Genomic DNA, 25,350 nt, shown 5'->3' with positions numbered 1-25,350 from the left:
TAAATATCTATTAGCCCCTGCCCATTCTCATGCAGCCTGAGTGGCCTTTCTAACAATGCAAATCTGCTTTCTTCTCTCCCTTGCTCCTTTAAAACCCCACAGAGCTCCTTCAGGGAACTGATGCCCACCACTGCCTCCAACTTCCTTTGGCAAATTAAGTCTCAATGTAAATGTCACTTCCTATTGGGCAGCTCCTCTGATTCCTGCCACCCCCTGGGTGATTGCTGGTCCAGTCCACTAGACTCAGGCCACTCATATATATAAAAATACATGTATCTGAAAAAAAGTTTTATGAAAATTTTATATCATAAAATCTTATTCTAATATATTTAGAACAGAATCTAGTCACACCTCACCGTGGGGCTTTCTAACCCTTTGTGGGTCAGGGTTGTTAGGGTAAAAGATGCTCTGATTTCCACAAGGGCAGGGCTATGGTGTTTATTGCTGAGTGTATGAACAACATTATCTAACTCATTTAATTCTCAAAAATCCCATGAGGAAGCCATTATTGTCTCCATCTACAGGTGAGAAGGTCAAGGACAGTGAGGTCAAGTAACTTGCCGAAGTCAAAATGCTAGAACAGTAGGTGGTGGAGCCAGTTCTAGAAGCTGGACAGTCACTCAGCCATGCACTTCAGGTCCCTGGCCCTGCTGCATACAGAATTTTTCCAAGCAAAGATGTTAGGAGGCAACACCTCAGACTAGGTCTCAGCCTCCTGCCCTCCAATCTTGGGCATCTTACACCTGCAGAGAAGAAGCACTGAGGGCACCTTTCCTCCTCAGCCCCACTGTGTTCCATCTCCTCCGGGGCCACCCAGCTCATCAAGAGTCAGCAGAGAGTTGATCGTGTCCAGGAAGGCCCTAGAACTCCAAAGATGAAATCTCACATTGGATGAACTCTGCATTAAGTTCCCTCAAAACAAATCCTGTAAGTAGGAAGCCACAGTGGGTATGGATCTTCAATAGGAAACCATCCAGACTCATCCTCAAAGGGTAGAGACAAGATGATATTCCTCAGGATCAGTGCTGTTGATAGGATTTTAAATGTGTAAGTCAGAGAATTTGAAAAGGTTGGAATAGATCTATTTGCAAAATTCCCAAACCAATTTTGAAATCATCAGCCTTGACTCTGAGCTTCCCTGTGCTGTGGCATTTAGAGTAATAAAGACATGGCTGGCAGAGGGCTTGCGTCTCATCTTTATTGCATGAACTGCATGCAGGTCATGCCCCATGCAGATGCTGTGTGAGAGTGACTGGAGTGAAATGTATATAGGATGTCTGGAACCCATCCCCCATCTCTGACCCAGCCTAGGACCACAGCTTCCCATGAAAGGGGCCTGACTACTTGGCCGTGGTGTTTGGCAGATAGAATCAATCGGATGCCCTAATGGATGAAACTAGAAAATACAGCATAAAAATGGCCCTGAATCTTTTCATCATCATCCTTATTGAAAGGCACAGTGTATCCCTCTGCTCACTCAAACCAGGGTCTTCCTGTTAGCTACCTGCAACATTTCTTCTTTAATTCTGCAGATACTGTGGCTTGATCTTCACTGTAGGTGTAGATATTTTCAAGATGGAACCTAAGTATACATAATGTGGTTTTCTTCTTTCTTTCATTTGGACAGAGCTGTACTTAAAAATAAGAAAATTCCCTTTAAAACACCTTAAAGGTTTTGGTTCTGTAGCAAACTGTGAAATTGTATTTATTTCCCACGTTTTCCTCAATAAGACCAAAATGGTACTTAAGAGATGGCTCCAGTAATCTCTTTCCCAGACCTGAAACCAGGATGCCTGGCTAGAGGAACATTCCCCCACTGAGGGAACTCACTAATAATGTGTTTGAGACCGGGATACCCCCCAGGCGCTGGGATGAGCAGCCCTTGGTGCAGCAGAGAAAAGTCAGTGCTGAGTGGGGCCTCAGCATAGGGCGACCCAGACCTAGCCTCCGCTGTGAACTACTCAACAGGACCTGCTTGGAGGGACCACCTGGCACCATCCTCATGGCTGGCGATTTCTGTGCATTGTGTGGTATGCACAGGGCTCCACCAGGAAGGAACCAGCTGTTCTTTTCTTAGCAGAGTCATACCTCAGATTGGAGGACAGTGACAAAACTTCAACAACACAAATGCCCTGTCTCTTCTTCCAGAAGTTTTCTGCCATCACCTTGTGCTTTCCTGAAGTTTCTAGCAGATCTTGAAAAAGCAAATGTGTAAGCACCCCTAATTTCTTTTGGAGCTTTGTTGATGGGTGTAGATTACACAAAAGAGCTTATTTAGGAGGAGCTGGGGAGCTCATGGGTGTGTTCACTGCAGGAACATAGAAAGTATCCGCAGCAGTAGCACAAAGCCCACATGCACAAGACCCCAGTAAAGATGAGCCACCTTGGAAATCCTGGGCCTTGTGCTCCTGTGTATTGTGCTTCTTAAGAAGCACATCTTGCAAGTTGCTTTACAAAATGAGCAACTACAAAATGAGAACTCTTCTGGTCCCTTCTTGACATCACTTTGGAAGTGTAATGAGATGGGAAATAGCTGCTGGTCTTGCCCCATGGTGCCATGGGAAAGATGGAGGCAGTGTGGCGGGAGAGACAGTCCTCTCAAGAGATTTGGCCTGCAGTCAGGGCCACTGGCCTCATGGTAGAGGTTATTGCAACCTCAGAACCTGCTGGAATTTCATGGGCCATCACTCAGATATCTGCAGAAGCCAGAGAGATCAGAGAAGTGGACACCAGGGGTGCAGGGCCAGGTTACTGAGCTGCAGGGCAGGCGTGGAGCCTTCCATGTTAGAATTCAAGACACCAGGCAGCTGCCATCCCTAGTTATCCCAGCTGCCACTAGAACCCTGGGACAGAGTTCTCATCTTTTGGAAAGCCAACACTAGAGACACCATGGGTCTTAGTGTGGTGGAACTAGGGCCTGGCATCGCTACAATGCTCTGGCTCGGGCCAAAAGTGTCTCTATCGGCATGATGCCCCCGACTCCCACCAAGGTAGGGGGTCAGCAATGGTTAAATTTCAACCTTGAGGAGTGGGACCCCTTATCCAGTTCTTGAGATGAGGTTAACTAGACTTGTTACTTTTTAAGTAGAAAGATAATGGACCTAAATAAACTTTCAGAATATCACAATAAAAAATGGTTCCACCAAAGCAGTTTGTGATGAATTTAAAAAATCACAAAGTACATAAAGGCTCTCAAAAAGTAAAAATGCCCAACTTCACTAGTAATCAAAGAATGCAATTTCAATTTCCGTGAGGGGACAGTTTTCCTGTCCAGGTATTTAGAAATGACTGAAAACTGTAACACTCAGTGTCAGGACACACGTGGTCAAAGGAACACTGATACACTGCTGCTGGGTTTATAAACTGGTCGCTTCACACTTTCTAGAATACTATTTGATAACACGTCTTAAAAATCTACACAGCTGTGCCCAGCGACCTGTTATCAGATCTGCAAGTGTTCGCAGAATGCCTGCTGCCTGCCTGGGGGACGTGGCGGTGAAATAAAAAACCTTGCCTCAAATGGAGCTTCAGTCAGTTGAGGAATAGACATTACAGGCAGAAAACAGAATAATTTAGATTTAAAATGTAATAAGGACCCCAAAATGGGCTGGAGTGCTGTGGAGAAAGCAGCAGTGTGACAGGGACATTGGCAGCTGGGACGTCGTAAGCAGAGGGAAGGACGGAATGGAACCTTGAGGCTGGGAGAGGTCTCTGCTGGAAGGAGGCCCTGGATGGATCAGAAGGGAGTGGCAGTGTCAGACCAGGTGGGAGTGAGAGGGGTTGCCATGAAGGTCTTCATCCCGAGAGCCACACATGGGTCTCAGCAGGTTGGTGCTTGGGGACCTGCTCTGTGTGGCACGGGACTGAGCTGGGCTGGAAGGACGGGCAGGGCAGGACTGGTGGGGAGAGCCCTGTTAGAAGGCAGCAGTATCTGGAAGAGGCTGCAATGGGTCTTGGGGAGGCATCTAGGAAGCAGTCACAGGACCTGGTGGCTGGGAATGGTGGTAAGGGGGACACAGGATGGGTCCACAGGCAGCCTAGTGGAGGGGTGGAGCAACCACTGAAGGGGATCTAAAAGGAAGAGGGTTGGATAGGGGAGGAGAAAGGGCAAGCAGCCTGGGGAGCTCTGGGAGGAGATGAATGCCAGCTCTGGTGGGAGAGGGATGCCAAAGCCTCGGGTGGAGTAGCATGGCTTGGAGACAAAGCAAGAGGAGGCCAAGCCTGAGGGTGCCACATCGACAGAAACAGGTTTGTAAGGAAGATGTGGAGAGGAGGGACCCTTGCCACTTCCTGAACTCCTGGCCCACAGAGCCCACAGGGATCCAGATTCACATAGGAGGCGCTCAGTGCAGCATTTACAATAGACAAGTTAACGTCAACCTAAAATGTCAGAACCGGCAGGAAGATATTCAGACTCGGACATGGCATTCTATGGAATAGATGTCAATAAGATATCTTCCAAATCTGCAGCATAGAGAGGGTAGAATGTCAGGCTTACTACATGATTCACATTTTCAAAAAAATTAAATGTTTATATGGCTGGGGGGAAAAGGAGGTGGGTATTAACAGTGGTTAACTAATGGTGAGATTGCAGGTGATTTTTTTTGCCTTTTTGTCTATTTGTACATTTCAGTTTCTTTGTAATAATCATAAAGTAAGTGTTAAGCATATTTATTGTACTTAAGATGCATGATTATAAAATTGGTTGAGGAATTCCTTTAAAAAAATTGTTCAGAAGAGCTAGAATTAATTTATATAAAGTCTGATGAATCCTTTTAGAAAACAAGTCATTTTATGGTTCTGTAAATCCCCAGCTAATGTGAAGTTTTGGGTATAAACTTCAACTGGCACACTTTTGCAAGACAGTTTGGGGTCCTAGTGGTCTGAAGGAGAGATTGGCAACTTATTTGTGAGGGACTTGATAGTAACTACTTTTAGCTTGGTGAATCATACAGTCTCTGATGCATATTCTTATTATTTTTTTAAAGCAGCCCTGTGAAAGTGCAGACTCTCTTGGCTCTGAGTCCATGCAATAACAGAGAAAGACAAGAGAAGACTTAACTGGGCCCCAGTGAGAGACCTCTGCCCTGAAGGACAGATGTCATGCAAGGGAGCTTAGCTGCCTTTCATAAAAGCTCATGTAATATTGGGACTGTAACCAGATGAGTCTTCAGTTAGTAGAATAATGGCAGCAGTTCATGTCTGTTTTTCATGGGAGGCAGACCAAGTAGAAAGGTGAAAGAGCAATACTTCAGAAACCACATGTTTTTAGTGGGAAATGATCCTATGCAAATAAGTCAAGGAGTTAGTATTTTTAACCTAGAAAAGTAAAAGCTAAAGAAAAGTCTTGTTGTAAAACAATCTTTTCTTATTCTATAATCTTAAGATTTCTGTTCTGAGGGAGTGTGATGGGTATATACAGCTACCTGTCCAGTTGTTCATGCTGCAGACTTGAGAGCACCTTCATCCCCCTCTGCTCTGGACCCCTCATCAAGTGTGGTCAGTGCTGCACCCAATCCCCACCTCAGTCTCTTCTAGAGAGCCTGACATGAGATGCTGGGTTCTGACATTCTACCTTCCCAGGCATCTGTGTGAAGAAAGACTGCTGGGCTTGGTACTCGTCTCGTGTAATGACATTATAGGACAGAATGCTGTTCTGTGGATTAACACCAAGCCTTGGTGACTCTTGTATCTTATAAGTTGTTCCACAGTGATCTGATACTCAAAAGACACCCATAGGGATAAACAGGTGGAAGAGGTTTAGCTTTCGATTAAGACTTCCATGCAGAATCATAGCTGGCATTATTAGCACTAGTGAGAAGAGATAGTTGCATGTACAATACTATTGGTGTTGCTAATTGTATCTGATCACATTTTTAAATCATGCTAATAACTAATAGCCTGTAAGTAATCTCCTGTTATAAGACCTTTCCATTTTATTAGGCTGTAATGGGTTCACTGGTGCTTAATATGATGTGAATATTTGCTGACTCCAAAGAATACCTTTATTAGAATATGCATATGTGTTCAATTTATCGTCTCAATTACACCTACATTAAACCTTCAAATTAAGTTTGAAAAAGCAGGTGATATGTAAGCTGCAGAGCCTGGGGGTTGTGACCTCTAGTTCTGTTACCTTCAAGAATGAGCACTCTGTGAAGCAGAGGGTTCTCCTGCCAAGAATGAGTGCCCCCAGCAACTTGGAGCTGAGGCAGGAGGGTGGCAGGTTCAATGCCAGCCTCACCAACTTAGCGAGGCCCTAAACGACTTAGCAAGACCCTGTCTCAAAACAAAGAATGAGTATTCCGTGAAGCAAGGGTGCGCCTGCCTCCCTGGGAAATGCTGCCCAGCACCCTGCAGTGCCACTGAGCCCAGGCAGGGAAGGAGCTGCAAGCAGGAGGGACACAAATTTCCTACAAGGGCCAGCAATTTCCCCAACTCCATCTAAAATGATTCCCTCTTACTGTTTTCTTTACTGTAGAAGTAAGAAATTAGGCCCTCCGTGTATTTTTCCAATAAAATACACTTTGCACAAGTTACTCATAATCTTTTCCCACTGGCAAATCTATTATAAAAAATAAAGTCGACTACCGTTTGGTTTGAGAATCAAGAAATGGAATGCCTAGCGTTCAGTTAGCCCTTGTTTGTAAATAATTATCCGATAACAGAGACTTTCCCCTTCTTGTGGAGAGTAGATTCAAAACAAAACAGAAATCTGTCCCTAGGTTGCCTATACAAAGTACCTCGTTTAGAACCTTGAAGGCCTCCATTTCCTAGGACTTCTTTTGAATCGGCTTTGGTGAGTTGAAGCCACACTGCTCAGCCTGGTATGGGTACAACCACCCACCCCTTTCCCTGGTGCCTTAGGCATCCAGCACAGTGCTGGGGGTGGGTGGCTCCAGATGGCACATGGAGCCAGGAGACAGGACTAGGCCAGGGCGGCCAGACCATGCCATGAGCACTTGGAACCCTGCCTGGGATTTGCCACATTATATTTCACCTCTCCTCCTACTTAGATAATTTTTTAAAAATTAACTCATTTTTAAATCAAATTTATTCATAAAGACTTTTATCACTATTATTAATGGAACACAAGTGTCATGTGCTAAAGTAACTGTGGTATACATAGACTGTTTATCATCAATTATAAGACACATTTAATTTTAGTATTTCTGAAATTGGGGCTTGTCTTATCATCAGTGGTCTCTGGCAATCACAGTTGTCTATATTCCTTTTCTCTCCAGTGGTGGGGATCAACCCAGGCCCAGCTCATGCTAGGCAAGTGCTCTACCACTGAGCCAGGCGCAGCTAGTTTATGGCACGTTAAACAGTGGTGTGTTTTACATGTCAATACGTATTAGGATTGATGACGTATAATTGGTCTTATAAAACAATAGTATTAAACTTTATAAAACAAAAAGTAAAAATAGCCAAAACAAAAAGTAAAAATAGCCGATGGAAAATGGAATCTGATGCACTGACATACACTGTGTGTCTAAAGATGAGTTTCTTACTGGTGGGACGAGCTTTTGCTCAGGGATAGCTGCATATTTTACTGTGCAGTTTCAGATAAAGATCAGGATCCACATCAGCGGGCTTATTTCATGTGAACCACATTAAAACCCCAAACTCATGACGTGGTTGGACGGGGTTCTGGGTTCTGGCAGCCTCGCCCGCCTTTGCCTCCTCTGCCCTCCTCTACCACCTGCTACCTGGCTCCAGCAGAGGCCGACTGCTCCTGTCTCTGCCTAGCACTGCAACCAGACCACCAGAAAAGGCCCTCACGCACGGAGCCACCACCTCGAGGAAAGTGTTCACTCATCCGTTCTCTGCTCATTTGGCCACTAATCCACCCAAACACCTACTATGTACAGGCACAGGATTGGGTTCAGGGGAGATTGAAAGAGGCCAAGAGCTTGTGGCCTAGAAGGGACCGCAGGGTGTCAGCGATCACAGAAATTCAGAGTCCTAGGGCGGCATGGCCAAGAGTGCTGGCAAAGCCACCTGGGGGCAGCTCAGCAGCCTTCCAGAGGACTGTCACTTGGATCCATCCTGAGGGCTCAGCAAACGTCGCCAGAGCCCCCAGAGGCTGGAGGACAGAAGGACCAGGGGTCTGAGGAGCCATATGCTCTAAAGCTTGGAGACCAAAGAAAGCCTAGTTTGATGCCTGCAAGTGAAATAAGTTTCATGTCCCTGTGAGGACTGAACACTGGGGGATGTCAGCACAGAAGGTGGGAGGGTGAGAAAGCAGGCTGGGAGAAGGACATGCAGCTTCCATGTGAACTTGAAGTTGAGAGACCCAAGGGATTTCAGGACAGGAATGGCTGGATTGCATATAGTTTATGTTTGATGGTGTGAAAAAACACACCTGAAGGCCTCAGCCACAGCGCTCCAACCTTTGGTGCATGTGGATCTGTGTCATTTTAGAAATGATTATGTGAGAATCCGGGAGGACAATAAGAGTGTTCAGATCATTAGTGGGGACAGACCCCACTCAGACCGCACTCCCTGGAGAACTGGAGTGTGCAAAGACAGCAAAAGGGAAGCACATGCAAAACCTCACAAGGAACCCAAGGGGGGCCAGGCCACCAGGTTAGACAGACCAGCGAGTGACAGTGGCAGGGGTGGAGGACTTCCCCTCCAGGAATCCTCAGGGAATTCAGACAGCAGCTTTACACCCACATCTACAATCCTGCCTTTAAGAAGCAGCCTCTACTTTTAACTTTCTTTTATCCTGGCGACACTTAAAAAGCCTTTGTATGATCACACAGTCCACAGAACCTCCGGGTACCTGCCACCAGCCCCTGGCAGTCTTACTTCACCCATGATTTCCTGTTTCCCTTGCCCCACTGAATTGCTTTGAAGAAATTCCCAATTACCATACAATTTCAAGACAATGATCTTTGTCCTCCTCAGTCCAAACCTGTCAGCATCAATGGCATTGGCACACCTCACACTGAGGCTGATTATGAAACCACACGAAATTAACAAATGCTGGGGTGAAGGCTACTTTCTAATAAAGAGAAATAAAAATAAAAAACATGTTAACATGATCTGAATCGTTTGTGGAAAGAGAATATGGAATAATTTTATAAATTATGCTAATGTAGTCAACAAGATCACTAATAAACTCCTACAGCGTGAATTAAATTAAGATGGTTAAACACATAAGCAGGAAATAAAAGGAAAGTCAACTTGAAAAATGTGTAAACTAAAACATCAGAGAAATAAGCCAGGAAGAAACCCCTGACAGCAGGAGGCCTGGGCAGAGGGGGGCCGGAGCACTTAGGAGCAGGTTGGAAAGTGGCCCATGCTGGAGGACACCCCAACACCCCAATCTCTGTGGTGAGTCCTTGCTGGACGCCTGCATCTCTCTGGCTCTGGACCATCTGATGAGCCCTCTGCTTACAGAGGAGACCACTGAGAGGACAAGAGATGAGTGGGTAGTGCCTCTGTCCCCTGATGCTCCCTGGATCCTTGGCCCCCACAACTGGAAGGGTTCAAAGAAATGAAGAAGAAATAATTAGAGGAAGAGACTGATTTTAGTGGAAAGATCAAGGAGCAAAATGCAGGGAACTTGGGGCTTGAGAAAATGTGCTGAGGCAGATAAAGAGTGGGAAACTAGGAATACTGAGCTGTGCACAGAAGTGTCCTGTCCCTTACCTCTCTGCACTCCTTAATGCAGCTCTACCTCCACCCTTCCTGTGGTCAGGTTTAAGACTTGGAGAGGATCCCATTCCCAGAGACGATTTAGAGGCTCATCTGTGTGTTCATCCAGCTGGCTGAGTGAAGCCAGCCTGTCTATCTGGAAGCCCCCAGAGTACTCTTACGCCTCCTACCAGTGGTGACCTTCTGCAAAAATGGAGAGGCCTTTCCAGCCAGGGAATGACATCCACACTGCCAGGTCCTGGCCCTCCTGTGTCTTGAGTCCCCTCTCAGGACCCCGCTAGCCCTTCCTTGACCCCTGGCAAGACCACTCTGTTCTCCAGCTCTGTGATTTCTGTCATTTCAAGTACATCATGTCAATAGAATCTTCCACATGCAGCATTTCAAGGTTTTCACCAGTGTCACTCTCTGGAGGAGTGTCCACTCCTGAATGTCTCGGGAGTTCATTACTGTGAGCCACCAAGGTGTACATATGTCCACGTCATGTACTTGCGTGCTGTGTACACATGAAGGGACGATTAGGTTGGTCTTGCTTTCTGGTAGGCTTCTTAGTCTTCACCTTCTTAATGTGAGTGGACATTTTACATGTTTTAATGTCCTGTTTCTATTCCAGATTCAGAAAATGACCAAGAAGTGCAACTACCCTTAGGGGAAGACTGGCACCCTGCTCAGCACAGGGCTGAGGGGGAGGGGCCGCTGGACCCATGCAAGGGAGCTCGGGATCCTCTCAGTTTCAGCAGCTGAGAGTCAGTCTAGGGGTTGCTACTGTCATTGACCTGGTTCTGGTCTGGTGGTCTCATGGACCCTACCCACCCAGGATGGCACCAGGACAACTCCAGTGGACCTGCCTAAACTCTTGGCACTTGCTACCCACAGTGCATGAGGGGCTTAGAGAATGGATGGTGAGCCAGGCAGGGAGGAGAGTGGAGACACCAGCTGTCTGCCTCGTGCACAATAGTCCATAGGGGTTGCCATGGGGGCTCCCACACTTTGGGGCAGTGTCTTCCATGCAGCCACACTGTAACCCCCAGCATGCACTCAGCAGAGGGCTGAGTAAGGAAGAGGCTTTTTCCCCCCACTTGAGGCTACCATTGCTCCAGCATAGTCCTCCCTGACTTCTCTAAGACTCAAACTCTGGCCACTGTCCTCAAGTCCTGCCCCTGTACCTGTCACAGCCCCTCGAATCCCAGCCCCAGGAGCAGGACCAGGATGGGATCTCCCAGCCCCTCCATCTCAGCACCACACCAGCAAGGCCAGACAGACCAGGTGCCCCCACGGGACCTTCCCCAAGGCCTTTAGCAGTTCTAATTGTGAGGCCAAGGTAGTTACAGGCTTCAGATAAGAGAAAGGAGCCAAGCTTATGCCAATGAGAGCAGCCTCAGACTTCCTGGGGTAGGGTTTTTCCTAGGAAGAGCTAAAGAGGCATGAAGTCGTGGAGCAAGGGGTCTGGAAACTGCTACTCAGCGATTTTATATTAGCTCTCTGTAAACACAAGAGACGTCATGAAGGCTAGGAAAAATGGTAGTATTTCTAAAATCTTATGAAACCAGGGCATTCTCAGCAAAGCCACAGGGCATTAGACACATGCCGGCTCAGAGTTATCGTTATAATACCTGAAACTCGCTTCTGTCTCTCTAATTCTAAGAAGTCCAGGGTCTCAAGGGTGGAATCCATGGCTCTAAGCCAGAGTCACTCTGGGGCTTTGAACTGCCTGGCTGGGCTCACTCTTCCTTCTGCTTACCTCTTCCTGCCCACTCATCTGAGAGCAAGGCTTTGTTGAACATCTAATAAGTACATTGCTCAGCCCAGGAAGGTCAAAGCAACAGAACCATTACAGTGCTGGTCTCAACCCTGAGCAGAGCTTGAGAGGTCCAGAAGAGGGGTGTAAGGTCAGAGGAAGCCATGGTGTTCTAGGAGCGGACGGGCAGTGGCAGTGGCAGTGGCTGTGGAGAAAGCTGTCAGCTCAGAGGGGTGGCGGGCAAGGTGGATGGTTTGGGCAGGTCTGCAAGAGTCTTTAGGGGAACTGTAAAGATCTAGAGTGGAATTACAAATCAGCCTCAAGGCGACTTGGGCTGAGCAAACTTTTTAAGGACTCCATCTTTCTGACCCATGAAGGTGACCTTGTCCAAAGTTTGCATGGCTAGTTAGTAGGTAAGACAAGATTTCTTGTTGAAAACTGTTGTTTTTTTTTTTTTTTTCTTGCTAACACACAATCCTGGCTCCCACTTCATGCTCAGTGTGAGGTGGACTGCTCTTAGAGGCCGTGGCTGGGCCCAGAGAGGAAAGCTCATCACCGTCCCCTGGGGTTTATAGCAAAGGAGGCCATGTGATGTTCTAATTCTGGAGCTTGCCTGTGTAGATGGGTGATGGGTTGAAGCTAAAGAAGCTTTAACTTGAGAGAGGGTGGCCCTTCTCCTTTCTGTTTCCCTTCCTCAGTTTTATCCAGAAATGGGAAAGCAGGGGATGGGTTGGTGAAGACCTGATTCCACTCACTCAGCGGGAGGCTGTGGCTTAGTCCCTGTGATATCCACCCCAGCTCTCAAGGTACAAGATTCTGTCTGGGAAGACCCATGTCCTGATGGCAGAGGCTCGCTGTTGTGGCAGCTGGGGTGTGGCCGACGATTTGCAAAGACCATTTTTTAACCCATGTACTTCTCCAGCAACTGCCCACTGTGGAAGTTCCACCTGAGCTTCTCACCCTGGCCCTCGAGGCCCTTCAGGACTTCTCAGTAGAGACTCGCTTTGCAGGATACTGCCAACAGGACAAAGCCTCTTGGGAGTCCATACCTCCAGGCAGCACCAGAGGCTGAGCCTCCCTGACCACCAGCAGCCGGCAGTGCTCTACGATCAGATACCAGGGGCACCTCTGCAGAGGTGGAGCCCATTGCCCCAGCAAAACCCCACCAGCCTGCCCAATCTGGCCACCGCCTGCCTTGGTCCTCAGGACCTACGCACTGCCAGTTTCGCTGCTTTGGCGACATTGATCCCCCACATCTGCCCATGCGGCTTTTCTCCCATTCAGAGTTGCCCCCTCAGAGAGGCCTTCCCTGTACACCCCACCTAAAACAGGTGCACATGTGCGTGCGCACACACACACACACACACACACACACACACAGCCTCTCTCTATGCACAATTACATTTGCACAATCTCCCCTCTGCTTCCTTACCTCCTCTCTGCTCTAGAATATAAGTTCCATGAGAACGATGTTTTATTTTTCTGCTGTGTGCTCAGTGTCTACAGATACATCTTTATAAATATTTGTTGACTGAGTAAAATAGAGGCCACTGTTGTATGTCATTTTACCACATTTATCACAAATGCAAAGAAGCAGTGAAAGACTTGTCAGCAACAAGGCCACACTGCATACCAAACGCCATCACCTCCTTGTTGAGTCACAGTGATCACTTCTGTGTGACAGATGGTCACACCGAAAGACACAGGGCACCACAGACAGTCCTGAACATAATCCCCGTGTCCCCACTTCAGGGCAGTGCCCACATGGGCTGCCCTGCGCAGGCCCTGCATCTCCTTTGCTTTCCAGTTGTTCTGCCTTCTGAAGGTCAGGCCCCAAGCAGACTCACCTTCAAAGAAAGGAAGGGAGAGGAAGCAAGTTGCATTGTTTCCCATGGAAGGAATTTGAATATACATTTCTCCTGATTCTAGGTCCTAACAGAACTGATCCAGAAGCGGGGGGGTTGGGGGGGCCAGGGAGGGACACCTGTGGGGTCGGGACAGTGGGTACAAGGCACAGGCAGAGCTCAGCATTCCAGAACCCCCTCTAGCCAAGCCCCTTCTACCTGGGACTCCCAGTCCAATGCTCCAGGAAGCTGCTGCTGCACAGCTGGCATCCACAGACAACCTGACATTTTACTTTCCAGCCTTGGAATAGTGGGAAAAGCCAAAGCTTTCGGGATAAGTGTGAGTTTGAGTACCACATCTTCCTCTTGTCACTGGGAGAGGTCAGTTACTTAACCTCTTTGTTTCATGATCCAAACATGTAGGTCTACTAGGTGATAGATAACGTGTGTGTGGTACTTAGGCTCATGGGATCAGTACACAGCGAACAGCAGCGTGCCCCTCTGGGGAGGAGAGGGCCATACTTTCCCCCAAGGTTGGAGGATGTTTTACCTTGGAGGGGAGAGGAGGTTCAGGGCCTGGGAGCCCTGCAGCTGAGGTTTGGTGTGGGGCTAGAGGAGTGATTCCCATATTGTGGCTCTCAGGCCACCTACCTGCCTACTGGTCAGGAACTGTAAATATTCAGGTCCCACCCAGAACCTTAAATGAGAACTGGGATGGGGCCCTGTGACCTGTTTTCAGGGAACACAGGGCTCTCTGGGCTGGGAATATCTGTAATAGGGAGAAGGAGGCTGAGGTCAGGGGAGAAGGTCAGCTGTCTTCTGGCTAGTGCAGGACCCCAGGCGCTGCCCTCAGAGGCCCCATGGGTACCCCTTTCCTATAGGTTGGATACCAACCTGTCACAAACAGACCAGGGCACATCAGGAGGGCATGGGCTTCAGTTGCAGGGCAAGGTGTGGGAGAGTTTCCCTGCAGCCCCGGAGCCCCTGGACAGCAGACTGGACTTGAGTCTGTTTCCCTGAGGAGCGAGGACCATCCTGTTCTTGCGTGATTCAAGAAGGCAAAGGCTGGCTCAGCTCCTGAAGCTTCCCTGGCTTCAGGGTGGCTTCCTGAGTGGCCAAGATGGACAGGTGAGGGCTGGGGCAAGGGGGAGTAGGTGTGTCTGAGAGTCACTTCAAACCTGCCAGGATCCCTCCACTCCACCTCTTCCCTGGGCACCATTGGCTTCTCCTCTGCCTGTTAACCAGAAACAGAAGCATGTCCCATGGGGTTAAAAGTTTTAAAATATTTTTAAAGGCTATAATCCAAAAACCTGTGAGATTCAGCAGCTTTTAAACCACATTTCATGTGTTGGCGGTTTCTAGTTAACCCCACTGCAGAGCCCCGGCCCCTACTTCTCTTGGGTTTTGTCTAGAAACTTGCATTTTTATTAACAATTGAATTTGCACAGCCCTGGACACAGGCTCACACTTGCAGATGGTACTAGTGTGTACCCAAGATCCAGGGCCAGTGCTATTTCAGGAAGGTGCACAGATTTTGCTAGAGACTATCAGGCACTCACACCCTACATGATCATAGAGCACCTGTCCTCGATGTTTCCTGCCTTCCCCACCATGGGCATAGATGATAGCATCCCACCATGTAGACCGAGGCACAGACACATAAAGGAGCTAACTCAGAGTCTCAGAGCTACCTCAGGTGGCCAAACACAGGCTCTGACTGTGGATCCTTAACAGACCATGTGGGTCCACCATTGGCAGATGACTGGGGCCAACCGCCCTTGTTGAAGCTGGGAAGGCTGCACTGGGCAATGTGCTACCTATCATGAACACTGCTACTGCTGCCCTGGAGTTCACCACTGCCTCCCGAAGCTGGAGGGGGACTGTTTTGAGTTTAAGTTCATCATGCACAGACCAAGTAAGGCAATCCTGCTCTTAAAGGGGCCTGAACCATGCGAAGGGCGAAAGTAGCAGTCATCTTTTTACAGACAGCTGTGAACACGTTAGGAGACTTCTAGAAACTAGCTGTTGTTTACCATGGGAACATCTGTAAGAGCCGTCTTATAGTAACAGAAATATTCTCTTGAGATGCTCCCTAGACTGACTTTAGGAGTAGACCACTTTACAGAGATGCCAAGATGTTCTTCCATTGTTCTTCAAGTGCATAGAACTTTTGAAGTGGGGTGGCAAGAAGAGGATCGACCAACCCTGGCTCTAAAGATGTGTCACCAAGCTGGCTTCCACTTTCAAACTCACCTCCTCCTCCAAGGAACAACACAGTTCCCCATATCATAGTAACAAACACAAGTGCCATTTCCAGAGCTCCTGCTATATCGGAGTCTCCTCTGATCCTGATGACCTTGCTAACTGTTTACTGTCTTACAAGTGAGCACACAGATGCAGGCTGGGCGAAGTGACTTATCCAAAGTTCTGGAATAAGTGCAGGGACCTGAAATGTAGCCCAGATCTGCTCAGCTGATCTCGGCACTCGTGGGCTGCATTCATGTTGAAAGCAGGATATTGGCCACTGCTTTCTTTAACTAGATTGATATAAAATGAAGCAGTCAGACCCACATGCTGTGCTCCTCTGTGTCCTGGACACGAAGTTGACTCTGCTGGGACACTGGGGTTTCTGAATGGATAAAGTTCAAGCAGAGTCCTATATGATTTTGGAGTCAAGAACAAACCTTCTTATTCAGCAAGAAGAAATCCCCACCCTGATCACCCATCAGCAGGGAGAAGTGAGACACTCTAGCAAATCCCTGTTGATAAAACAAAAATCTCTGTTCAAGAACATTCTGTCTTTACAAAACACGAGTGCAGCCAGCACTCGTGTAACACTTGTTCGTTAATAATAAAGAGAATTCTTCAGTGACTACTGAGATGAATGAATATTTTTTAAAAAGCATGGAGTATGTAAGGAATTTTAATCCGGCCTCTGTTTCATCCCCTCACACAAGGACTGTCCAGAGACCAGTGGCCTCTGAATGATGAATGGCCCCAGACTCTGCTAGGAGGGGGAATGACCCAAGCCCGCTAATGCAGCATCTCTTTATAGCTTCCCTGGTGGCTGATGAAAGGGCTTTGGATAGGACGTAAAATGACCGTCCAGTTTCTCCTCTTACACCACACCACCTCTTTTTTTTTTTTTTTTCTAACAATGAAATCCCAGCCTCAGCTGTATACCTCTTAGTCTGTCATAGACACTTGCTTCTGCTAGCAAATCCTTTGCTGTTAAGAAGTTCCATTAGTTAATTTTACATTAGTATCTTAAGAAGCTCTCGGCGGTCATGGGCAAGAATACCAGGAAGTTGAATTAGTAAATGATGGAGCCATAATCGGCTTAAGAGACGTCTTCCAGCCCCCTGCTAGAGGATACCACAGAGTTTCTAAGCTTAGAAAATCTCTTCTCTGCACGTGGTACCTCGGGGATAACCAGAGATGCTTCTCCATAACTGCAGTCCTACTCTCTCAGCCTACTGCAATGCTGCACTCATGCACGCGTGCACACACATACACACACACACACCAAGCCCTGCTAGCCAGTGGCTACCTGCTAGGCAGCAGGCTGCAGGGGGTTAAGGCTGTAGACTTCCAGGCTTGTACTTTCTCCTCTGCAGTGAGTCCTGCAGCTGGCTCCCACGGAGCATTCAGCTCTTGCAGAAGCTGTATTTCCTCCCAGCAATCTTTGCTTCAAACTTGCCTTTCACGGGGTAATATAGCTCAAGAGTCAAAACTTACCCGTCACAGCATTGCCCAGACTCTGTCCCTTTTCCTGCTGGATCTGTTGCCCCTGCGGGGTCCTGGAGTACTTTGGCCTTCTTAACCTTGCTGCTGCTGCCCTTGGGGAGCTGGACGCATCCTCATTGACTGGGCTGCGTGGCTGCACATTTCCCTAGCAACCTCATTTTCCCTTCAGCTCAAACTTCTCCGAACAACACATCTCTGCCTCCGGAATTCTCTGGCCCTTCAGTATGGCACCTCCAGCCTACTATGAGAGCGCCACAGAGGGCAGATTGGGGAGACAAGGTCTGGGAACTCACCTGCAGAGCAGCAAGGCTCCGACAGGGAGGGGCTGCCTGCAAACTTCCCAGGGACTGTCTGCAGCCCAGTCCCCTGGCCTTAAAGGGGCAGGGCACTTTTCACCATATAAGGAAGACAGTTGACCTGTTCCCCTGGGAACCTGTCTGCAAGGCAGCTCCTTTTTCTGAAGTCCAAGTTCCTGGGGGCATCTGAGGATCTGCATGGGTAGGCAGTTAAGACTCCTGGATGAGGCACAAGAATGAGGTTGGCTGGCCATCTTTTAAGGCCAGAAGGCCCTCACATGGAGTTCTTCTCCTTAGAAGGGCTTCTGGCAACAGGAAGCCTGCCTTAATTTACGGGAAGAGTGTCTGCTTCTATTTCAGTTTTGGCTCCCTGCAGACCAATAACCCTGCTCACCTCAAGAAGGTGAGGCAGACTGACCCCTTCTCTCCTGAGAGGGAAGAAAGACTGTTCAGAAACCAGTGATCTCTGAATGATAAATGGCCCAGACTGCTAGGAGGGGAAATGACCCTTCTGGGGTGAGGTTCTGACTGCTTAAGACACTTTAGCTGCAGGGTGTGGGAGGCTGAGGCAAGAGGATTGCAAATTCCAGGCCAGCCTCAGCAACTTAGCAACGTAATTTTCTGTCTCAAAATAAGAAATAAAAAAGGGCTGGGGCTATATCTCAGTGGTAGGGCATCCCTGGGTTCAATCTCCAGTACCCGCCACCCCAAAAAGACATATTAACCTGCCCCCTGAGCATGAGATGGCCCGCCTCTTAGCCCTTGCTAAGCAAAAGAGCTCACAGTCCAGGACTGAGGCCCCAGGGCACCTCCATTTTCCCATCCCTGAGTACCTCTCTGGCTCTTTTGGCTCAAGCCCTTACAGCTGCAGAGAGGAGAACCTGTTTCAGCAAGAGCTAGCATTCCTGGGGCTGATATGTAAGCGCAAGCTGTCGTGCTCATTTGGGGTGATTAAAAGCAATTATAGAATGCTGGATTCTAAGAAGAAAGCAGAGCTCAGCTTAATCATGGCCTGGGTGATGATTTCCTCCTTTGCTGCTAACAGATCCTTTGAACGCTCTCCTCAGTGGGCCAAAGAGGTCACCTCCTCTTTGCTGCTTAGCTGCCTAAGCAAGAGGTGCCTGCGCCACTGAACTGGGCCTTTACAAACGTCACCTGGTACCCGATCATCTGGTCTCGTCTTAAGGTCACATCTCACCTTCTTACATATGTGTTTTGAGTTTCCAAAGACGAAGATGTCACGCTCTGAACACCTGGTACAGAACAAACTAGGACTAGAACATACTTTTGGATCAAAGCGAGTAAATGGAACCCAGGATTTTTGTGTGATGTCTCTATACAGTTTTACAAACAAATTGTATATTTAATTTTCTTTGTTTTATCATCTCTTTTTATGCAGACTAGTATTATTTTTCATACCATCAAACTTTCTTCAAGGCCAGAGATTTTTTTTTTTTTTTTTTTTTTTTTTTGGTACCAGAAATTGAACCCAGGGGAGCTCAACCACTGAGTCACATCTCCATTCCTTTTTATTTTTATTTTGAGACAGGATCTTGCTAAGTTGCTTAAGTCCTCACTAAGTTCTGAGGCTGGCCTCAAACTTGTGCTCCTCCTGCCTCAGCCCCACCAAGCTGCTGGGATTACGGGCATGTGCCACCATGTCTCACAAGGACAGAAATTTTTAAAAGTTATCAAACTTACAACTCTTTGACCCAACAATCTGATTTCTAGAAATTGAATCTAAGGAAATAAAGGAGCAGAAGAAAAACAATATATAAATAAAAATGTTCATTGCATCTCTATCTGTAATAGAAAAAATGAGAAATGACTGCAGGACTCCACGGTCATTTTATTTGTCAGTAGTAATAGCCCGTGTTCACTGGTTGCTCACGATGTACCAGGCATCGCTCTAAGAAGGTCACAGGGACTGACTGACTCAATCCTTAGCACAAACCTACTTGACAGACATGGGCACGTCCCTGTTGGGACACTAAGGCAGGGAGGGTAAGAAACCTGCATTTGGATCCTGGTATTTTGATGCCAGTACCTAGAGTTTTAGCATTGTTCTCCGCTCACATCAGAACTCAGCATGACAAAGGCGCTGGGGGTGGATGGCAAAGCAGAAAGGCTTGCTAGTCACCTAGAAAAACAGCTAAGATAACCATGTAGCAGTATGAATCTGCTCATGCAGTGAACAGAAACAGAGTGTAAAATTCCTATGATGGCAACGAGCTAAATATCCGCGTCTGTAAGAAATGGAAAGCAATATGTAACACCCAAAATAGGTGTGCAAGAATGTTGGAGTATGATATGACTTTCTCTAAAATTATCTTCAGAGGAAAGATTTTACCATGTTCATTAAAATTAATAAAAATTAATCCCGGCCACAAAAATCTCGACCTTGGCATCTTACTGCTTGTAGCACGTTGGTCTTACGTGATACTAAGGAATAAGTGAGTGGGGACTGCAGGTCCTCTTGAAGGTGCCCTAGTCAGGGACACTCTGCTAATGAGAGGCTCAATGTTGAGGGCTCCATGCTTCACCTGTAGCTCCTGTGCTGCCCTTCATATCCTAAGGTCAGCTGCAGATAAGTGCATCTTGCAGTGTCCATTTCACTAAACCTCAGTGTTTGGGCCTGGTAAGAACAGGGCATACCACAGAGATATTCCTGACAGACAGGTCACTGGAATTGTCTCCTTAGGTGGATTTCAACAACACAGTTCAAATCTGGAAATGTTCCTCAGTAAGCAAACACACACATCTTGGAAGATAAAGTCAGTTTAAGAGGAAGATTTTGGTGTAAATTGACTACTAATTTAAATTATATATAATGTTTAAAGCTGTTATTAAGGATGTAGTGAATTAATGTGTTTATATATCATGAGGCAAAGTCAAAGAAATTAAGCTATAAGGACAGAGGTGGCATAAGAGGTAGTAAGATAATCATAGCCTTTGACCCCAATAATTATACTTCCCTTTCTGAAATTATTTCAGAGATTTTCTTTCATGAGAGGAGGTAGAAGAAAGGGAGAGAAAACCTTGTGGTTCCAGATAAATTAGTAAATAGATTAAGATTTTGAAAAAATGTAGTAAAGTGCTTATAGGAAAGTAGTGTTTTTTTTCTGATATTAACAGTATAAACTATAGTTTGTACAATAAAGATGTGGGCTGATCTAATTTGTTTAATATTCTTCTTAACTAAATATACACCATGTAAGAGTGTATTACCAAACTTGGAGACTTCACAAGCTAAGTCCACACTCAGGGCTAAATGTGTGTGTCACACCTGCTTTGTTTTGTTTATGTGCATATTTATACTTATTTTTATAGTTTTATAAGCTGTTTCCCCAAGGTATGCACACGCCGATTATAGAACACACACAGTGGCGGCCAAGGTTCTTGCTGGAAGCGCCTGGAGACTCTGGCTGGGGCATTTTGATGGTGTTCCCTCAGGTCTCAGGAACACATCAGTCCTATAATTTCTCCCCAGTGCAAAATTCCTCAGGAGCAAGCTGCTTATGGAGAGGCAGAGTAGGAACCAGGGGTGACATTGTCAGGGGCTGGAAGAGAGCCCTGCACCCCCAGCAGAGCTGCTAAAGGCCAGGCTGAGCCCCGCTGACCAGGATACCCATCCAGATCAGAAACCTCTTCTTCTCAGGAGGAGCAGCTTGGCCTGGGGAGGGGCTGAGTCGATGCCCCCCTGGGCTCTCTGTGCTTCCTTCCACACTTTCCATGATACCCCTGAACAGATTTTCTCCTGTGGTATTCTCACTTCGCACACCAGGGCGTGGACTGACTGCCTTCAGCATCTGTGCAGAATTCGGCTGTGTCAACCTTTGTCAAGCCTCCCCTGTGCTGATGGACATTTGCTTCCATTTTGTTGTTGTTGTTGTTAAAAATGTGAGCACTACAAGCAGTAGGTACCACGGAGGAGGAGGAGGAAGAGGAGGAGGAGGAGGAAGAGGATAAGGAGACGGTTCCCGCCACACCACCCCTGTCTCTTCCTTGCCTACTCATGAACACCCGCAGGAATCTGTAGATTCTGACTAGAAATGGAGTAGCAGGATCTCTGGGGTCCCATTTATATTTGAATAAACACTGCTATGTGAACAAGGGCTTTTAGTAAGTCTATGATTTTTATGCATTTTAGTGCTTAAAAACAACTATGTGTTTTTTTCTTGAAAAGCTAAGAAAACATGTGATAGAAACACCAGTGTCAAAAAGAATATAGAGTAAAAGGCAAGTCTGTTTATCCCATCCTGCATCTTCATCCCCTCAGCAGTTTCCTGTGTGTCTTTCAAAATATGTGCATGAGTGTGCATGTGTGTATATTTATAGTTTATGTCATACACATACTACATGTTATTATATATGATTATAATATGCAACATGTATTACGTGAATAGCATCATAACTGAGCTCTACATACACACATGCATATACATAAAGATACATTATGATCTCATGTGTGTTTATCTATCTATCTATCTCTCTATCTTGCTCTACACCTTGATCATTTCATTTAATAGTATCTTGGAGACTATTCTAGGTCCCTTATTTATTTAGTTTGTTTCTGTTTTCGAGACAGAGTCTTGGTAACTCTCCCTGCCTGGCCCTCAAAACTCACCATCCTCCGGAGCCCCAGAGCCTCGCAGGTTTGCACCTCTGCCCCAGGCTCATTCTCTTTTTGTACTAGAGATTGAACCCAGGGGTGCTTACCATTGAGCCACATCCTCAGCCCCTTTTTTATATTTTATGTTGAAACAGTCTTGTTGAGTTGCTTAGGTCTAACTAAATTGCTGAGGCTAGCTTTGAACTCATAGTCCCGCGTCTCAGCTTCTTGAGCTGCTGGGATTACAGGTATAGGCCACCCTGCCTGAGAACCAGGTTCATTCTTTATAAATAGCAGGGTATCATAACTCTGTCCTCTGTGGGCCCAGAGAGAGGAGACAGAACCTCTGACATTGGGGTCAGGTCACCTCCTGAATCTTGTGTCCTGCCCAGGATGATCAACTCCCAGAAAGAGCCACCTGTTTCCAGGAACCGCTTGTCCACCCCCTCTGGCACAGGTCTCTCCTGGCAGGATGATCACAGTGCAGTTGGACACCATGTATGATACATATTTGTTCTTTTGCTTTGCTTTGTTCTGTCTTGGTGCTGTGGATTGCACGCAGGGCATCACACAAGCCAGGCTGGTGCTCTGCCACTGACTGCACCCCACTAGCTTCTTCAGAGATGCCCTCTATTTGCCAATGACCAGGGTGCAATGCACTGGAGGGGGAACTGAGAACCATCCAAACACTCACTTTTGGGAGGGAGTGACCAATGTGTGATGGTGCTGGCCAGCTGTCCCAAGCAAAGACCTCTGAATCTGCTGACCTTGGTCACTGACTGAGGCCATTGCCAGTGACCCCCTTTTCCTGTAAAGCTGTAGTGTGGGGCCACACCCTCCATGTTCCTTGTGTTTCTTCTCCACATTGTTCTTCTTCCCGGCTCCATACCAGCCCACAATCCAAGCCCAAGCTGACCACTTCCTGTAGGGGACTCATCTTTCCGACAGGCCCTTCAGCTCGCCAAGCCCTTGTTACTTTTACTTTATAGACATCTGAGTGGACATTGCTGATACTCAAGGATTCATTTTCTTTCCCTTATGGGTTCATACCCTTCCTAGGGTGGGGATCATTCATCTGACACAATGTGTTGGAAATCTGGGACATGCTGGCCCTTCTGAATTTTGTCTGGTAGTGGACAAAACAGGCAAAATCCCCACAGGCTGGGTCTGGCTGCTACCTGTGTGTGTGATCTGCCAAGAGAGGTGGCACGTGTGTACCTGGAACTCCCATCCCTAGACTTCCCATGTTCTTGTGGGGAGACATAGCAATGGAAAATGAAGAAGAAAATGCCAAGTAGTGAAATATCCATAGTAGGAAGAAGATGGGCCTGTGAAGGGTGGCTGGGTGTTGGTCTACCCAGGGCTCTGATTTCCTGCCTGGTAGCTGGTCGTGTCTATCTTTTCAGTCCTGCACCTACCAATCAGTTCACTTGAGAGCGGTTGGGGTAAGTACCTATTATGGAATCATTTAAACTTTCCTCAGGCGCCGGACCGGCGTTTCTACCTCATGGCTTTTAGCTTCACTGGCTGGGAGAGTGGAAGGCTTTTTGACCTCGGAGTCAGGTGGTAATCTTCTGACTTAACCTAAGCTCCCTCTGGATGTTTGCAGCATATTGCCGGTGCCACTTATACCAGTTACAAAAACAGCAAATTCAAAAGGGAAGTGATCTCAAATTCCCATCAAGAAATACCTGCTAAACAGTTGGCATTCCATTCTACAATTTTCTCTCCATGCAATTTTGGAAATCCCCTGGTTGGACTTCTGTAAAGGCTTGCACCTGGGGAACGGTGCGAGGCTTTTACGGGGAGTGCTATTATAGGTCTCTGCAGGGCTGTGAGAGGAGGCCTGGGAGCTGGGCTTTACGGTCCAGTGAGGTTAGTCGTTTACTGTTCCCATAAGCTTTTTCACTTGCAATAAAGGTCAATGGGCCTTTTTAGGGAGGAAAGCTAGACCCTGTCTAAAGCTGCAGTATTCCGTAGTCAGAGAGAGAGAGGCTGCTTTGGATTCTTCTGGAAAGAGGCAGTTTGTTTATCTAGCTGGAGAGTGGCCAGCCGATGAGCCAGGCCCCTAGGAATCCAGACTTCAGGCTGAAGGTGGAGTCTTAGACCGTCTGACCTGACCGCAGGCCAGGGTGCGCAGGCTGGGTCTGGCTGCTACCTAGGTGTGTGATCTGCCAAGAGAGGTGGCACGTGTGTACCTGGAACTCCCATCTCTAGACTTCCCAGGCAGCTCGAGCCCCTGAGGACCGCATTTTGCTGCCCATGGAGAGGTAAATCCAGGACAGCAGACCAGTCCCACGAACACTTGATTTTTCTCTTTTTCTTCTTAGTTTTTAAATAATGAACTCAAACTGAGTGGGTATTTCCCTAAAGACATTGGTGTTCAACATTTTTTTTGTTGTTGTTGTTGAATGTAACCTAAAAGACTTTTGAGAACTATGTACTCACTTCCAGTTTTAAGGTTGAGATCAAAAAGAACTCATCAACAGCTTACAGCAGGAAAGGATACAAGTTATGTTATCTTGCAAATATTGGCTTTTAAAAGAAAGATGGATGCCCAAGTACCTCTGGTGGAATATAGATGGCAGAGCAACTTGACACAGCTCCATCCGCAGGTAGAAGTTAGGATGTTGTATTCTTTCTTTTCCCCTTGAATTTTTTCATTCCTTTACAGAATTTTATCCTAGGTAACATGTACTTTTGTGTTTAATAAGAGTATAGAATTTCTACCTCAGTATAGTTTTCTATGATAAAAACAAAGTGAAATTACATGAATTGTCTCTCTCTCTTGTCTTCCCAGTTGGACACAAGGGACTCCCCATGGCAAGATGCAAGACAGAAGCAGGATCACCTGGGGAGTCCTTGGGACAGAGCCCTGAGGAGGCCCCTTGTCCTCCTCAGAATGAGATGTGAATGAGCACTAAACATCTGTTGGGCTAACCCCTGGGCTTTTAGGGTTAGTAGTTACCGTAAGGTAGGCTTCGCTGTCCTGATGAATATAGGGTCTAACTGACCAAAGTGACATAGATGAATTACAACTTTTATTTTTTAATTCTTGCCAGCCACAGTGGCACACACCTGTAATCCCAGCAGCTCAGGAGGCTGTCACAGGAGGATCACAAATTCAAAGCCTGCCTCAGCAAAAGCGAGGTGCTAAGCAACTCAGTGAGACCCTGTGTCTAAATAAGATACAAAATAGAGGTGGGGATGTGGCTCAATGGTAGAGTGCCCTTGAGTTCAAACCCTGGTACTGCCCCCCCCCAATTTTAATTCTTAAAAAATGCATCTCAATTAAAGTCAAGAAATCTTGTTCATATAAATGGGAAGGAAGGTGGACATAATAGGGTCACTCAATTTCCATGGAGTTACACACACTTAGTGATCTATAATAAAAAATTAAACCATCTATCAACTGATAACCGAATCGAGTTCCATTGCAATGTTATT

General features: G+C 47.0%; 1 protein-coding gene across 1 annotated transcript in view; it reads right to left on the bottom strand.

Annotated features, from left to right (window-relative positions):
* Positions 1 to 17,040, bottom strand: part of Schip1 (schwannomin interacting protein 1) — a 118,681-nt gene extending 101,641 nt beyond the window's left edge. Inside the window, exon 1 of the mRNA XM_076867141.2 lies at positions 16,987 to 17,040. The gene's annotated coding sequence lies outside the window, so the exon portion shown is untranslated. The remainder of the gene's footprint in view (positions 1 to 16,986) is intronic.
* Positions 17,041 to 25,350: the final 8,310 nt, after the last annotated feature.

Source organism: Callospermophilus lateralis, chromosome 10, assembly GCF_048772815.1.
Source record: "Callospermophilus lateralis isolate mCalLat2 chromosome 10, mCalLat2.hap1, whole genome shotgun sequence".
NCBI classification, from domain to species: Eukaryota; Metazoa; Chordata; class Mammalia; order Rodentia; family Sciuridae; genus Callospermophilus; species Callospermophilus lateralis.
Note: the sequence above shows the minus strand (reverse complement) of the source record. Positions and strands in the feature narration are given on the sequence as shown.